The sequence below is a fragment of the Bos taurus genome, chromosome 26 (assembly GCF_002263795.3).
Source record: "Bos taurus isolate L1 Dominette 01449 registration number 42190680 breed Hereford chromosome 26, ARS-UCD2.0, whole genome shotgun sequence".
Classification (NCBI taxonomy): domain Eukaryota; kingdom Metazoa; phylum Chordata; class Mammalia; order Artiodactyla; family Bovidae; genus Bos; species Bos taurus.
Window position 1 is genome coordinate 39,159,481 of NC_037353.1, and position 17,231 is coordinate 39,176,711.

Genomic DNA, 17,231 nt, shown 5'->3' on the forward strand with positions numbered 1-17,231 from the left:
TCTCTGAAAATGAGATCTGGGCCTGGAGGTCCTGGAACCTCCTGGACTCCTGGAGGTGAGAGTCCATGTGGGGAAGCTGGACTCTTGCCCTGGCTCTCCCCATCCCTTCCTCTCTGGGCAGTCTGTAGGCTGCCTTCAGGAATCTCTGACCGGTTGCCTTAAAGGTGACTTCATTCAGATAGGCTCAGGGCCCAGTTTCTTTCCTCCCATAGCCCTTTTTTAGCCTGTCATCTAATAACCAAAAATCCCGGACTGTGCAGCCAGCCATTTCTAATCAGGGCTAGAGCCCTCCTGAAACCTACAAAACTATCTAGAATTTGGTGGGGGGACAGTACTCACCAGAAAGCATGCTGTGTTTTCCCAGTGCTGGGCTCTACGCCTTGCTAGTCCCAAAAAAGAGGTGGGAGGAGGTGGTTTTTCTCTGCCCAAATACATCTGGGAAATACTCCATGCTCTATACTCATTTAGGAAATCCATACTTCATATTAACAGAGTAAAGGCTCTGGAAATTCCTGCTGCAGAGAAAACTTTAATACTTGAATATTTTTCCAAATTGTTTAACCAGAAACTCTTTTTTCACAGAACACCTGTTAATATTAACTGCTTTTAGAACACACACAATTGGAAATGCTATCCTAGATGTTGGGAAAATATCTTACTTTGCTCCCTAATTACATAAATGCTACATCTATTGGGATAACCACTGAGGTTTGTCATTATTACTCTTTCTGAAATTACTACTTACTGATCTTGGAGGGAATTCCCTTTTGACTGAGAAAACTGTATAGTTTATTGCACTGCAGGGCCAAGAAGCATCTTTCTTGGAATATTCTATCACCTTCTTTTCTGATTTCTTCAGTGTGGTTTGGATACTATTATTTGCACCTGAACTATTTAGCCTATTTTAGCTGGAAGTGATTCCAAGTTCAGACTAGTTCATGTATCATTTATCCACCAGACATTTATTAAGACTCCACTGCGTGCCAGCACTGTGCCGGGCACTTTACACACAGTATTTCAAGTTCTCACAACGTTGAAGGGAACTATTATTATACCCATTTCATAGGTGTTAAACTGAGGCTAGCTAAAACTGAGTTACTCATCCAAGACCACAGAGGGATCAGAGCAGGAGCTGCATGGCTTGCCTGGTCTGGGAGCCTACATCCTCCCTCCTTGTCCTGTGTCCCAGGGCTCTCAATCACCTGACTTGCAGCTTCCCTGGTGGCTCAGACAATAAAGAATCTGCCTGCAACGCAAGAGACCTGAGTTTGATCCCTGGGTCTGGAAGATCCCCTGGAGAAGGGAACGGCTACCCACTCCAGTATTCTTGCTTGGGGAATTCCATGGACAGAGGAGCCTGGAGGGCTACAGTCCATGAGGTTGCAGAGAGTCGGACACGATTTAGCAACACACACACACACATACACTGCATTTTTGATGTTTCGTGGGTCTCAATTTGGCATCCCTAATTGGAATCAAATATTTGTGACTCTGGAGATAAATAGTTAACCAGTAGTTCATGCATAGAATAAATGAGTGTGCATCATGAAGAAGGCATTAGGAAGGAGCTGGGAAAAGAGGAAGCAGATTCCAGCCACACAGAGGCCCTGTGACGGCTCCACCTGAACTAAAGCAGGGCTTGGGCAGGTGAAGAACTGAGCAGGGCCCCTGGTACCTGGAGAGGGCAGACCTGGGAGAAGGCCAGCTGTCACTCTGATCGGTCTATTGCAGTCCACCAGGGCCAGATCTGGCAGTTCAAGAGAAAGCAGAAACTCTACATTTGGTGAAATCTGTAAGACTTCATCTGGAGAAGGCAATGGCAACCCACTCCAGTACTCTGGCCTGGAAAATTCCATGGATGGAGGAGCCTGGTAGGCTGCAGTCCATGGGGTCGCTAAGAGTCGGACACGACGGAGCGACTTCACTTTCACTTTCTACTTTCATGCATTGGAAAAGGAAATGGTAACCCACTCCAGTGTTCTGGCCTGGAGAATCCCAGGGACGGCGGGGGCCTGGTGGGCTGCCATCTATGGGGTCACACAGAGTCGGACACGACTGAAGCGACTTAGCAGCAGCAGCAGCAGTAAGACTTCATCACTGGCAACTGTAGTGGGTTGACTAGCCTCCTCCAAAAATTCGTATCTACCTAGCAACTCAAAATGTGACCTTATCTTGAAATAGGGTCCCTGCAGAGGTAATTAAGGATGAAGATGAGATGGTGCTGAATTGGGGTGGCCCCCAAAGCCAGTGAGAGTGTCCTTGTAAGAGACATACTTTTTAGTGTTAACTAATCTGATTTAATACTCTGTCTTCAAAGATCAAAGATTAAATCTGATTTAATACTCTGTACTCAAAAATCAGTTGTGAATCCCTCTTCTCCAAGAAGCCTCCCCAGATGCCCCGGGGTAGAATCCATCTCTTCCTCCCACACATTCTCCTGGCACTTTGTTTCTGCCTCTGCTCTGGCACGTGGACCGTCTGCCGATTCTCGAGCAACATTGGTGCTTGACTGGCCGAGACCCTGCTGGCCGAGACCCCTCTGGAGGACTGGCTGTCTTCTGGCTTTCGGTCCTCTGAGGTGCCTGAGCCAGGGCAGCAAATACTGAATTCCCACATGCTGAAATGTGTGTTGGGTTTTACTTCACTTCATCAACCTGAATCCAATTGTCTAACGAATGCACCTTCTGCCGATTACCAGATTTCTGCGAATGGTGTTGCATGGATGGTACGCATGCTAAGTCACTTCAGTCTGGCCCTATTCTTTGCGACCCTATGGACTGTAGGCCACCAGGCTCCTCTGTCCATGGGGTTTCTCCAGGCAAGAATACTGAAGTGGGTTGCCATGCCCTTCTTCAGGGGATTTTCCCGACCCAGGGATCAAACCCGTGTCTCTTGCAGCTCCTGCATCAGGGTTGGGGGCGGGGAGGTTACAACAGTGAAGTTGCCCAGAGCCAGGGCCACAGTTCATAGAACCCCACCCTTTGAGCCCTGAATTGAGCATCACATCCCACAGACCAGCCTCAGGTCCTTCCACTGGCCCAGCTCCAAAAAAAACGAGGGACTAGATCCAGAGCACTGGGAGCAGCAAGCTCCCAGCCCTGGGAAGGAGGTCCTCTTTCAGTGGGAAAACCCCTAGAAGCATTCCCCTGTGGGCTGGCTGTGCCAAGCAGTGTGCGGTTGTTTCCAGGTGGGTGACTTTTTTGCACTTGACTCTGCTTGGTGCCTCCGGCACATTAGAGCCACAATTACACCGTGACATAACAGGATTCGTCATGCACAGTCAATCCTAAAGGAAATCAACGCTGAATATTCATTGGAAGGACTGATGCTGAAGCTGAAGCTCCAATACTTTGGTCACCGGATGCAAAAAGCCGACTCATTGGAAAAGTCCCTGATGCTGGGAAAGATTGAGGGCAGGAGAGTGGGGCAACAGAGGATGAAATGGTTGGATGGCATCATCGGCTCAATGGACATGAGTTTGAGCGAACTCTGGGAGATGGTGAAGGACAGGGAAGCCTCGCATGCTGCAGGGGCTTTGTGATCACGGGGTCACAAAGAGTCGGACACCACTGAGAGACTGAACAGTAACAGGCACACACATCCCATGCACAGGTTTCTCATTCACCTGTTAAAGGAATCACAGGTCTGAGGCTGGCAGAGGAGGTCGGAGAATTACCTCTTCACCTCCTTGGCACCCCCCAACACAGGAAGACAGATTTCATATAGGACACCCAGTTAAATTTGCATTTCAGATAAGCAATGAATAACTTCAGCATATTTCATGAAATATTTGGGGCATAATTACGCTTTAAAAAGTATTCCAATTTAAAAGTGTTCACATTTAATTCAAATTTAATGCATCCTGCATTTCTGTTTGATAAATATGGTAAAGCTACTCAAGCAGGGTCTTAAAATGCTTAAGCCCAGAATCTCTGAACTGCTTCCAGGAAGGGTCTTTATAAATGAGGAGAGAAAGATCAGAAAAACCATACTGTGGAATCATTTCAGCTATGTGAGGCTGGCAAATGAATATCCAAATATATGGCACAAAAAAGCCTAATCAGGCACTTGATGCAAATTATACAAAATATTTTTCAAGGGTATATTAGCTTGGATAAAGCCCATTAGCACACTTAAATTAATTCTGTACTTGGCATAATAACACATTCACCCTCCCTTACTTGTTCTTCCCAGGGGAAATACTCGACCACTTCCGCCAGTCACCTACCTGCTAGAATGCCCCGGTATCCCAACTGCCTGACAGTTATTGACTTTTGATGAATGACATAGCTCTCTCTTCTAGGCTATCACTGCTTTGTTTTCAAACCTCACTTAATTGTTCGATGATTTCTGATGTGGGTTTTTTTTTTCCCCTTTCCAGAGAAATAAATGCAAAGTGTTTATTCTCCAAAGGCCGTAAACAGAGCTTGCGGGTCTGGTTTCTATGACAACCCCACTTGATACAGCAAACCTAGATTATCTCTAATGACAGACATGAAGTTTAAATTGCACATTCTGAACAAACAGTGCTCTGCTGACCTTTTATTGAAAAATGGAATACAGGGTGATTAGCATAATGTGTTATATAAAAAGGAAAAACGTTGTATTTGCAGGCATTATGCACCAGCGATTAGCTGCACTGCTAGTCTTTAACAAACTGCTTGCCAGGATGGAGAGCTTGGGAAATTAAGATTTGCCATCTATCATTTTCAAATTCAGTAAAGTCTGCAGAGGTAATTGCACTAAACAGTTTTCAAATAACACATGCTGCTGTTTCTCTTACTTATTCAATTGAGTGGTTTAGCAGGGGAGTAAGAATAGAGAAAGAAATTTTACCCATTGCACCAAAAAAAAATAATAATTGTTGGCTCCAATAGCTATTCTGAAACATTCTCTGCCTCTTAAGCCTTTAATGTAATTCCTGTAGGAAACCTGGGGTCTTGTGTTTCCTGGCAGCAACCGACTAGAAACTGCTCGTTAGTGGTGTGGTGCAGTGGGGGGCCTGGGTTGGTTAACCAGAGATGGGGTCCAGGGGTGGCCTGCTCGCTGGATACCTGGGACCAAGTTCTCTGCCACCATCTGCTGCAAAAGGAAAGGCTAGAACGTTTGGGCGCTGGAGTAAGCCACCTGGTTCAAGTTCTGGCTTGGCTTCTTACCTCCTTGGAAACTCAGGCACATCACCTGGCCTCTCCAAGACTTGGTCCTTTTGCTGCACAATGGGAATTATGTGCAGTGGGAATTGGGTTCTAGTCATAGGACCCACTTCATGGGATCATTATGAGGATTAAAGAATGCAACATGTAATAAGTTTGGGGCCAGTTCTCAGTGACCATCAGGTGCCTTCATTGCTCAGAGCTCAGGTTCTGCTTGTTTCTGCAGGAGTGTGTTCATAACAGGACTTCTCCAAATAGCACTTCAGGCTCTAACGGGACACTGTGGAATATGGGAACAGCATTCGCTTCTTCCTTCAACCACACCTGCTGAGCATTGGCTATTCAGGGATACATCGCTTATTATGACACAAACAGAATCTGACCCCTATGCTCAGCTGTGTGACTTTGTGCCTGCCATTCAGACTCAGAGAAGAACTCATATTTATGTCACTCCAACCTTATAATGGCTTCCCAGGTGGCTCAGTGGTAAAGAATCTGCCTGCCAATGCAGGAGGCCCAAGAGACACAGGTTCGATCCCTGGGTTGGAAAGATCCCCTGGAGAAGGAAATGGCAACCCACCCCAGTATTCTTGCCTGTACAATCCCCATGGACCGAGGAGCCTGGTGGCCTACAGTCCATGGAGTCACAAAAGAGTCAGACACGACTGAGTGACTCAACACTCACACACACACACACAGACATCCTTGTAACAATCCTGGGGGAAGGAGAGCATTCCCATCATCTCCATTTCACATGTGTGAAAACAGGCTCAGAGCGATGACAAGGTGGCTGGGTGTGGCGCACTGGAGCTCGTCACAACACTTCGAGTGCTGTGACAATGCCTGCCCTCGGTGCTCTCACCTGCCCCCAAGTCTTTAAGAGGAAGGTGTTATAATAGACCAGTGTCCTCGACCATCCCTGCAGGTCCATCTGGGGGCCCCGTGACCACTGAGCCTGCATCTCACCAGCTCGAGGCCACCACCCTCAGGATCTCAGCCTCTTTGACCCTTGTTCCGGGTGTTCCTGGGGCTCCCATGGGCTCAGGCATGATCTCTGCTCACCTTCCTCTACTCCAGACTCTTCAGTGCTGCCCACAAGCCCCTCCGGGAACATGTCCCACCCTGCCCGGGGGCTGGTGTTCAGACTATCTCCCAGGGCAGGAAATCTTCCAGGTATTCGTGGTGTTCCCCCAGCCCTGGCAGTATCCAGGCTCAAATGGCCCAGGGGCCCTCCTGGTCAGGCCCACATTGTCCCCTGGGCCCCAAGAAGCACCACTTGAGCCCCACATCTTGCAAAGTTTCTTCAAGGCAGCCACTTCTGTTTCCTGCTTCACGGGACTCAGAGCTAGTCCTTTGGGCAAAGGCGAGGGAGGCAAACAGGGTCCTCCCTGCCACCGTAGTATCCCTCTTGGCCCCAGGCACACAGCACCCAAATCTTGTTTCTCCTTCTTGGGCCAAGCAGAAAATAGCCCTCATGCAAATATGTATTTTTAATTTCCTGCCTGCCTAATGACCTCAAATCCAAACAGCCCCTGAGCTGCAAAACACAATGGCTGCACTATTATTATCCCCATTTCTCAGAGGAGACACCAGGCTCCAGAGGCCAGGTGGCTTGCCCGAGGTCACCCCAAGCTAATGGAGGGTGCAGCCAAGGCCTGCATCTCACGGGGCTGACCCCAAGCCCAAACCCAGTGTCTTCCCAGCCTGTCCCTGGATGCCAGAAGAAGCTAAAGTACTTGAATTCCATACGTGCACAGGAATCGGACAAACTTCCGAGTTTTCTGGGTCACCAACCATGCTTATTTTTATAGGCTCGGCCTCCTTTCAAAGCACAGGGTCTTACTCGCTCCAGCAATGGATTATCCCTCAGAACATAATTGCCAACAAGACCCAAATGACTGAATCTACAAAATGTTTCGATTCCAGAGAGCAGCCGCAGGTCAGCAGAGACCCTGGCAGACCAGCTGTCACCAGCAGCTCGGACCAGAGCTGGTGTCCTCCCCACTCTGTGAGCCCCACTCTCAGGCCACCAGGAGATCCCCCTGGTGGGATCTCCTTCTTTGCAGTAGAGACATCCATCTCCTCCCAACAGGTGAGAGGCACCGCTGGCCTCCTAGGTAACTCACTTACTCCTGCTTCTGCGAGCAAACCCTCCTTACTGCCCTGGAGAAAACCCTCCTCGTTGCAGAGAAAACACCTGGTTTCTCCAGGAAGCTGGGGCAGAGCCATACCTGGCGTTGGCCCAAGTTTGCCAATTAGAATCCAGATGTACACAACTAGGGCCCCAAATCAGCCACCTCTGAAGCACAGCGGTCCTTTGACCCAGCAGACAGGATGGCCCTAGATTCTGAAGCTGGAGAAGAAGCCATCACTGGCCTTTCTGGAGAGTGAAGGGGGCTGGGGTACACAGCACCAGCACCCACTCTGGCAGGTGTAAGAAGAGGCCTGGTCCCGGGGGCAGGGAGAACCCAGGCGGACAGAGAGGGTGTCTGCTCCCCATTTCCAGGATAAAGCTTGTCCAAAGCCTGGAACCCCAAACAGAGAGTGGAAAAGGGGGAAATACGAACTTTACGGCAGAGAGCCTGGCGGGCAGCACAGTGGAAAAGCGCAGTGGTACCCTGAGCCCTTAGGTACGATGCACTGATAAGACTTCCCCTTTTTGGTCTTTGTTCCCAAATCCATGAGCTTAGTGTCCTCAGGAGAAAACGTCAGGTACACCCATGCTGAGGGATGTTCTACGAAATAGCTGATAGCTTCTCTCAAATTTGTCCAGGTAATGAAAGGTAGAGAAAGATGGAAAAATCAGTCACAGACTGGAGGAGACACATGATGACTATAAATAAACACATGCGATGACCGAAAGCAAGCTAGGATCCTGGATTGGATCCTAAAAAGGAGAAGTGGACTCAGTGGGTAAAACTGGGGAAATCTGAATGAAGTCTGTAGTTTCATTAATAGTAACACTATTTCTTAGAGAAGGCAGTGGCACCCAACTCCAGTACTCTTGCCTGGGAGGAGCCTGGTAGGCTGCAGTCCTTGGGGTCGCTAAGAGTCGGACACGATGGATCGACTTCACTTTCATTTTTCACTTTCATGCATTGGAGAAAGAAATGGCAACCCACTCCAGTGTTCTTGCCTGGAGGATCCCAGGGACGGGGGAGCCTGGTGAGCTGCCGTCTCTGGGGTCGCACAGAGGCGGACACGACTGAAGCGACTTAGCAGCAGCAGCAGCAACACTATTTGTTAGGTTTGATAAATGCACTGTGGGCACATTAGATGTTCACACGAGACTGAACGGGAACACACAGGAAATTTGTATTATCTTTCCAAATCTTGGGTAAATCTAAAACCATTTCCAAATTAAAAGTTTTAAAAATAAACCCCCCTTGGGACTTCCCTGGTGGTCCAGTGGTTAAGAATCCACCTTCTTTCAGAAATCAAGAAAAGCCATGAAATGGAAAAGAAATCCCTTGAGGATCTGCTTTACGAGAAGCAGGAATCACTGGAGAAACAAAATCAATGATCTAAAGAGTGAAAATGATGCTTTAAATGAAAAGTTGAAATCAGAAGAACAGAAAAGAATATCAAGAGAGAAAGCAAATTTAAGGAAAAAACCCTCAGATCATGTATCTGGAGCAAGAGTGAGAAAGCCTGAAAGCTGTGTTGGAGATCAAGAATGAGAGGCTGCACCAACGGAACGTCAAGTGAATGAAGATGGAGAAACTGGTGGACGATAACAAGCACTGGTGGACAAACTGAAGCAACTCCAGCAGGAGCATGAAGAATTTACAGCTCAGATGGACAAGCACGTGGCGGTTTCCAGGCAACTCTCCATGGAGCAGGCGGTCCTGCAGGAGTCGCTGGAGAAGGAGTGCAAGGGCAATAAGCGCCTCTCCCTGGAGAAGAGGAGCTGCTCTGGAAGCTCCACAACGGGACCCTGTGCAGCCCCAAGAGGTCCCCCACATCCCCCCCATCCCCTTCCAGTCACCTCGGAACTCAGGCTCCTTCCCCAGCCCCAGCATGTCTCACTCAGATGACCTTCCTGGGAGCCAGAGACAGACTGACAGAGTCTCTGCAGGACTGACCCTTCCCGCAACTGCGCACCACCTGCCTAGAAGTGGGAGGTCACGGCCCCAGCCGGCTCCTTCTACGTGAGACCGGACTCCGGAGGAAGGCTTCCGACCAGGTCCAGAATGGGAACAGATCTACACGGACACTGTTGCACAAAGCACTTACAGAACGGGAAAACTTTGGTCACTGCCTTTTACACCTAGGGGTAAAGGGGAAAACTCTCAGGGCCTGTTAAGATAAAGATTTATATAACCTTTGTAACCTTATATAACCTTTGCAATTTATATAACTTTAACCACAAAAAAAAAAAAAAGAATCCACCTTCCAATGCAGGGGATGAGGACTCAATCTCTGGTCAGGGATCTAAGCTCCTACACGCCGCACAGCAACTAGGCCAGCGTGCACAACTAGAGAGCCCTGGGCTCTGTAGGAAAGTCACCGAAATTGTCCCCTTTCCTGCTGTCTTCCTCTCTGCCTTCCTGTCCCGGCTGTTCTGTTCTTTGTCCCTTGCCAACCCAACCTACCCGTCCTCATCTGTTGATTCCACTTTCCTGTCCCTTCTTCCATAGAGAATGGAGCCCATCTTTGCAGGGAGAGACAAGGCCCCCCACCTTAGGAGGCTGAGCTCACTCCCCAGGGTGGCCGGTCAGTCACCGCCTCCACCTGGCTTCAAGGATTGGTTCAGACTTTGATCTTTCAAGGGACTTTAATGAGTGAGAGTTGGGGCTGGGACATTCCCTAAAATTACTGGAGGAGAGGAAGACTCTTTCCAATGGGGTTTTTAAGCTAGCAGAGTATAAACCTGGGGCTAGAGAATAGCCCCTCTTCCAAAATGAAACCAACCACAAGTGAGGCAGGTGAGCCATGGAGAGAGAACTGCTGACTTGGTTTGAGCCCCTGGGATCAGCCATGTCTCAGGCTAGTGCCATCATCAGACTAGTACCATCATCAGAGTTTTTCAGCTCTGTAAGTCAATATTGTGGGCTTCCCTGGGTGGCTCACATGGTAAAGAACCTGCCTGCAATACAGGAGACCTGGGTTCGATCCTTGGGTCAGGAAGATCCCTTGGAGAAGGGAATAGCTACCCACTCCAGTATTCTTGCCTAGAGAATTCCATGGACAGAGGAGCCTGGTTTGGGTTAAACTAGTTAGAATGGAGTTTCTGTTGCTCACAACCTCCAGTGCTAAGCCTTCCCTGGGGCAAACTCTGCAAGCCTCTCCTCCCTTCCCCAGAGGCTCACACTCCCCTCCCCCATACCCTGGTACCTACCGTGCCTGAAGCCGGAGGGATGAGATGGTTCCACCAGCCCTCTGGGGTGCTGACCTAACACTGGAGTTTGGGTTGCCCCAGCAGCAGCCTCTGAGATAACGATGCGAGTGCCAGGAGGTGATCTGGGAGGTGGTCCCTGGAAGCTCAGGTAGGGGAGTGAGGGAAAGAAAGAGGGAAAGGTGTGTTCCCAAGATCATCGCCATGGGCAACTGGAGTTGAGTCCTGGTGAGGACCTCTAGGGAGGGTGCAGACCACTGCTCAGAGTTGCCCATCTAAGGACCAAACAAGCTGGGGATTTGTACACCAAATCTCACCCATCCTACATTGAGGTCTGCTCCTAAAGACATTAGTTAATTAATTACCATTTCCAGACTGCCCCACACACAGGGCAAGCACATGCCCATACAAAGTAGGAGATGCTTCCAGGAAGAATCCATTGGCATCCTCGGAAGGTGAGTGCTGCGATGGGGTGGGGTGGGCAGGCGGGGGTGTGTGCGGGACACGGCAGTGGATGCTGCATCCACGGCCAGCATCAAGGAAGCTGGGCTCCTGGGCTCCTGCTGTTTTCCAGCCTCTGAGGAATCCCTCTGACCTGTCTCCTCAAGTCCCAGGCCATGTGCTTCTGCCTTCTCATCAACACCCCAGACCGCCACGCCTCTGGGACCACACCTGTGGACAAGGGCACGCTGCGCCCACACAGGGCTCCCTGTCCCAGGAGCGCTGGCCCTGCCGCAGCTGGAAGTTCTGGTTCTGGGGTGGCTCCTCCAGGGGTGACTGATGGAGCACCTGACATTGCTCAGCTCTCTGACCCCATAACCTCTTATCCTCAGTCGAACCCTTCTGACCTCAACTCCTTTCCCTTCTTCCACAGGCTCCTCCCTCATCAAAGCACCTCATCCCAACACCCCTGCAGTTCCCAAAACTATACCTCCTCCATGACAGCTTCCCAGCCTTGTCCTCCCTGGAGAAAATTCAACAGGAGCGAGTGGAAATTCAGCGGGAAAGGATGGCTTAACAGATGGTGCTAGCCCAAGTGAGTATCTTTCTGGATGAAAATAATGTCGTATCCCTACCTCAGACTCTTAAGTTCTATTGGCAAAAGTAAGTTCCAGCTGGAATAAATGTTTACATCCAAAAAAGTAAAACAAGAAAAATGATTTAATTTAGGAGACGAGAAAATATGAAGTCCGTATTGGCGAATCTTTTTTCATAGAGATAGGAAATTCAAAGCATACAAAAGAAAATAAAGACATCTTGGCAAAAACATATTGAATTCTTGAATAGCAAAATATATAATAAATTAAGGAAACAAACTGTGGAGTGGGAAAATATTTACATTTGAGAGAGAAAGTGTTAGTAGCTGTCCTAGATAAAGAGCTCTCACAAACTGGGGCTTCCCTGGCGGCTCAGTGGTGAAGAATCTGCCTGTCAGCGCAGGAGACTCAGGTTCGATCCCTGATCTGGGAAGATCCCACATGCCTCGGGGCAACTAAGCCCGTGTGACACAACTTCTGAGCCTCAGCTAGAGAGTAGTCACCACTCCCTGCAATTAGAGAAAGCCTGCACAGCAACAGAATCCCAGCACAGCCAAAAATAAATAAAATTACAAAAAAAAAAAAAAAGGAATTCTCACAAATTGATAATAGGAAGACAAAGGGAAAGCGTGAGAAGGATAGGGACATAAATTCAACATAAATTCACTACATGTCAAATCTAAATGGCCACTTAACATACGAAGGCCAAAAAAAAAAAAAAAGTGAGCAAGTGGAAGAGGCATCTGGGAGACAAGGGGACTTGATCTGAAGCCAGCTATTGATTTCAACCAGAAACTGCACAACACAGAACCTAAAAGCCAGGATGGTGCCAACACACGGACCCGGCTTCAAACTCCAGCTCTCCTGTGGTGAGGTGCAGCGAGATGCTGTTTGTATTCATAATACACTCTGCATAGTGACTGGCAGGCAGAAACTCTATCCATACTAACTCTGCACATGACAACATCATTGCCAAGGTCTCTGAAGATGGAGAAAGCACCTTTCTGGATGGTTGCAGTGAATTCCCAGCCCAAAACCACCTGCTGTGAACGCGTTGTATTATGGGTTGGATTGTGTCCCCCATAAAGATATACTGAAGTCAACTCCCAACACCTGAAAACGTGACCTGATGTGAAACCAGGGTCCTTTCAGATGTGATTGGTTAAGATGAGGTCACACTGGGCTAGGATGAGATCCTAATCCAATCCAGCTGGCTTTTCCTTTTCCTTTTTTGAACTGCTCCAGGTCTTAGTTGCAACAGGCAGGATCTTCTTATCTTAGTTGCAACACCTAAACTCTTAGTTGTAGCATGTGGGATCTGGTTCCCTGACCAGGGGTCAAACCCAGGCTCCCTGCCTTGGGAGAGTGGAGTCTTAGACACTGGACCAGGAAGTCCCCGGCATTCTTCTAAGAAGGAAAGAGACACAGAGACAGCCCACAGAGGGAAGATGGTCACGTAAACACAGAGGAAGAGATGCATGATTCTGCCATGAGGCAGCATCCACCAGAAGCTACCAGAGACCAGGACGGAGCCTCCCCTACAGGCATCAGAGGGAGCCAGACCCTGCTGATACCATGGCTACAGGCTTCTGGCCTCCAGAATTCTGAGACAACAGAGGTCTGTTGTTTGAAACCACCCTGTTTACAGCACCTATCACAGCAGCCCTGAGAAACCAAGACAGATTGTAATTGACTTTTCATGTTGAAGTTTGCAAATAAAAGTCAGTTCAATCACAATGCTATGAACAGTGTCCCAGTCCCCTTCTGGGGAAGGGGTTCCTAGAAATAGAGGAAGTTGATGGGGGTAACATGTGAAATCAAGCCTGAATATTCACTGGAAAGATTGAAGCTGAAGCTCCAACATTTTGGTCACCTGATGTGAAGAGCTGACTCACTGGAAAAGACCCTGGTGCTGGGAAAGATTGAAGGCAGGAGGAGAAGGGGGCGACAGAGGATGAGATGGTTGGATGGCATCACCGACTCAATGGACATGAGTTTGAGCAAGCTCTGGGAGACGGTGAAGTTGGGAAGCCTGGTGTGCTGCAGTCCATGGGGTCACGAAGAGTCAGTCATGACTTAGTGACTGAACAACAACATGTGAAAAGATGCTGGGATGAGGGTTCCCTGGTCAAGCAGTCAGGGAAACACTGGCCTAAACATTCGGAGGACTTCTCGATTGCAGGATTCTATGAGGCTCTTCCCACGTGAACATTCTTCATGATTACCCCAGAGTGGACACAGGAGTGGGCTTATGTATGTGACCTCAGAACTCTCTTCCCAGAGCTGTTGGCGGGACTCATTTGTACAGAGTGGAGTTTGGAAAAGTCTCCAAGAGACAATACAGAGGTGAAGGAGGAAAGGACCTTCCCCTTGGAGTTACAGCCCCATTGTTTCCCTGTGTGGGTAATCTCAGGGTGGCCTCAGAGCTCAAGGTGTGGGGGCTGTGGCATCTACAGACCTGTAGCCATGAGCACTGCTTCCAGTCTCATTTCTGACCCTAATTCCTGCATCTCCTGCCTCAGCCCCTCTTCACCTCCCCACATTCTCACACCCACCTTATATTTTCTGTCCTCCTTGCTAAGAAGTCTCTTGGTTTTAACCAGACAATTTTCTTACTGTCCATCCCACCCTACCCATCAGCAGGCATTTAACCTCGCCTAATATCTTCAGTTTGATGGGGGAATGATGTGGCTCCTTAAAAAAGAAGCTGGATTTCCAAACGCTGAGTCATTCGCCCCAGGGAGCACGCCTGAGGGAGAAGTAGGTCAGCCTGGGGCGAGCCTCGCTGCCCACCCCCAGGAGGATAAGCACCGCCAGAATAAGGCCAGCTCGTGGGCCGGGAGGGCCAGGGCTGTTCTGAGAGCTTCATGCGGGCTCCCTCGTTTACACTGCAAACCTCTCAATCTTTCATATGAAATCAAGGCACAGGGAGATGAGAAGGAATGGAAACCCAGTAACCAGGCTGCCCTGCTGACAAGACACTGTAGCAAGAGACTCAAGTTACTATTCATTCACTCATTTATTCATTCATCAAACAGCTGAGAGCTGGCCCACCCCTGAAGATGCTTGCATTGGTGGAGGAGTTGAACAAACAGAACCCTACTTATGACAATGGGTGTCAACATCTGCTGGGAGGAAGCCCAGGGTGCCATGGGACCACCTGGAGGGGCATCCAGCCTGGACTTTGGGGGTAGTCAGGGAGAGCTCCCTGGAGGAGACGGTCACTGAGCCAAATCTTGAGAAAAAGTCAGAGGTGGCCAAGTGGAAGGGTGTTCCAGCTCAAGGAAGCACATGTATGGGGGGTTAGAGACCAGGAGACAACGAGAGCCTTTGGGGGCACTTGGGCAGAAGGAGGGGCAGCATGAGACTAAAGCCAATAAGAGTCAAGAAAGCTCTCTGACCCACAGCCACACCTCAAGTTGGAAAGTCTGGATTGGTGCCCTGACTCTATTTCTAGCTGTCACCTTGGGCAAGTTAAAGAGCCTTTCTGGGCTTCGGCTTCCACATCTGGAACTTGCAGAATGGAGCAGTACCTTCCACAGACAGCTGCTAGGAGGGAGAAAGAAGCTACCAAGCGTCAAGCGCTTGGCCTGGACAGAGGAAGCCCGGCCCAGTGGTGTCATCACCATCAGCTGGCGGGAGTCAGCCCCACCGCTGACAAAGCACTAGGTTACTCAGCCTGGCAGACAGGGTCTACCAGAGCACGGAGGCGGGCTTGGGGCTCCCACACAGGGGGAGAAGAATGAGTCTTCAAGCCAGAGAGACCCCAGGAAAACCCACCCTCCCGCCATGGACAGTGAACTTGCAGGTGGCCTCCTCCTTCCTAAGATAAGACTATGCCAAGAAATTCCACTGAGATTCCAAGATAGTTCACTTTGAGTTTCTCCCAGTCCCAACTAGAAACACACAGCACGCGTGCACACACTCAGCCCAAGGGAAACCCAGAAGCCCACCGACATGGAAAACATCACAACACCTGCCTCTTATCTGGCCAGGTGTGGGTGGGCAAGATGGCAGGAGGCGGACGTGGCACTCCCCCCACCTCCACGGTGGAGTGGGCTGAGGGCAGAAGGGGCTGTGACAGGGGTCATCTCTCCCCAAGCCTGGAGTATTTGGAAGGGATGCAGTTGGTTCAGCCCGTAATAACATCCAGACAGATCCCGGCTAGGGCTGCATCATTTTCCTCAAAGAGTCCCAGTAACTTCCCTGGTGAACTTTAAGGGTACAGTGAGCCAGCCAAGGCTGGTGCCCCGATCCTTTAACACAGGCTCCCAGAACTGATCGTGTCCACTCTGGATGAGACATGCCACAGATGCAGGAGCTGCAGCTCGTGACCTGTGACCTGTGACCTCGGTGTTCCCTCTGCCTTTCAGGGGCTCTTGTGTAAGTACCGGTCCTCACAAAGAGAAAGCACACACTGTTCTGATTTATAGAATGCTCTGGAGCCCCCGCTTCCAAGCACCGATCTTTTAAAATGGCCCTGATCACACTAAACCATATAAAAGAAACTTTGCACTTTACCAAAAAAAAAAAAGTTTCAATACTCTTTGATGAAATGAAACAGCTTGCTGACTCAGGAATGTCACCAACTACATTTGGTAGCACTCTGTTTTGGCGTCATGCCTCTCCTATCAGAAGGGAAGGCAGGCTGCTGAGCTGAAAGGTGAGACATGTCTAGACTGGGTCCCTGAGCCCCTCAGGCTGGACTCTGTTGCCTCAACAGGGCTTGTGTCTGCCTCTGGCGTCTGTCCCATCCAGTGATCATGAAGCTCACTGCATGCTCACCCCATTTGCCTGCTGGCCCCTGCATCTCCTCGACCTTGAGGGGCCCTGGGATGAGTCACATCCGTCTCCCCGTCTGCCTCAAAGCCCCTCTTGCCTGGCCTCGCCCAGCAGCTCTTCTCTAATGCATCGTTGAGATTAACACCTATGAAGTGAGGGATGCTCGCCACCCTAGCTCATGCCTTACGCTGGAACCCAAGGGCATCTGTTCCAGGGGCCATCACTGCCACTCCCCTGCCTCACAGTGCTCTGGGGACAGGGCTGAGCCCTTTAGGTAAATTTCCTAATTTATCCTCAAAGCTATTTCATGGAGCGGATACTATTATTCCCATTTTCCAGATGAGGAAATAGAGGCTCAGAGGGGTTAAGTCACAGATACAAGGCCATACGCCATAGTAAGGGTCGAAGCGCTGCAACACAGGATACCCCCAAACCCACTGTTCTCTCCATGTTCCCTGAGCCAAATGAGCAGCCCTTGCCCTAGACTGCTCTTTTTCTGATGGTCTGGAAGGGTCCCCTCCTTCATTTTTGCCTTGTCCCATCACGGTCTCTTTAGCACCCACCACCCTGGGCTGGGCTTTTGTTATGAAATGAATTATGACCCCCCAACTCAAAGCCCTAACTCCCAGTGTGACTGTATTTAGACAAAGGACCTGTAAAGAAATCTTTCAAGGTAAATAAGGTCAAGCAGGTGAGGCCCTAATCTAATAGGACTCGTGTCCTTACAAGAAGAGGAAGAGACACCAGAGTCCTCTTGGCCTCCCTCCCTCTCCATCCCTCCATCTCTCCTCTCCTACCCCCTCTCTCGCTCCCTCCTTCCCTCTCTCTACAAACATACTGAGTGAAGTCCACAGAAGGACACTGCGAGGTGGTGGCTGCCTCAGTTCAGTGCAGTCCAGTTGCTCAGTCGCAACCGACTCT

At 49.6% G+C, this 17,231-nt stretch overlaps 1 pseudogene; it reads left to right on the forward strand.

Moving 5' to 3' along the window:
* The window catches only part of LOC112444490 (microtubule-associated tumor suppressor 1 homolog), a 112,292-nt pseudogene extending 102,984 nt beyond the window's left edge, over positions 1-9,308 (forward strand).
* The last annotated feature ends 7,923 nt before the right edge of the window (positions 9,309-17,231 follow it).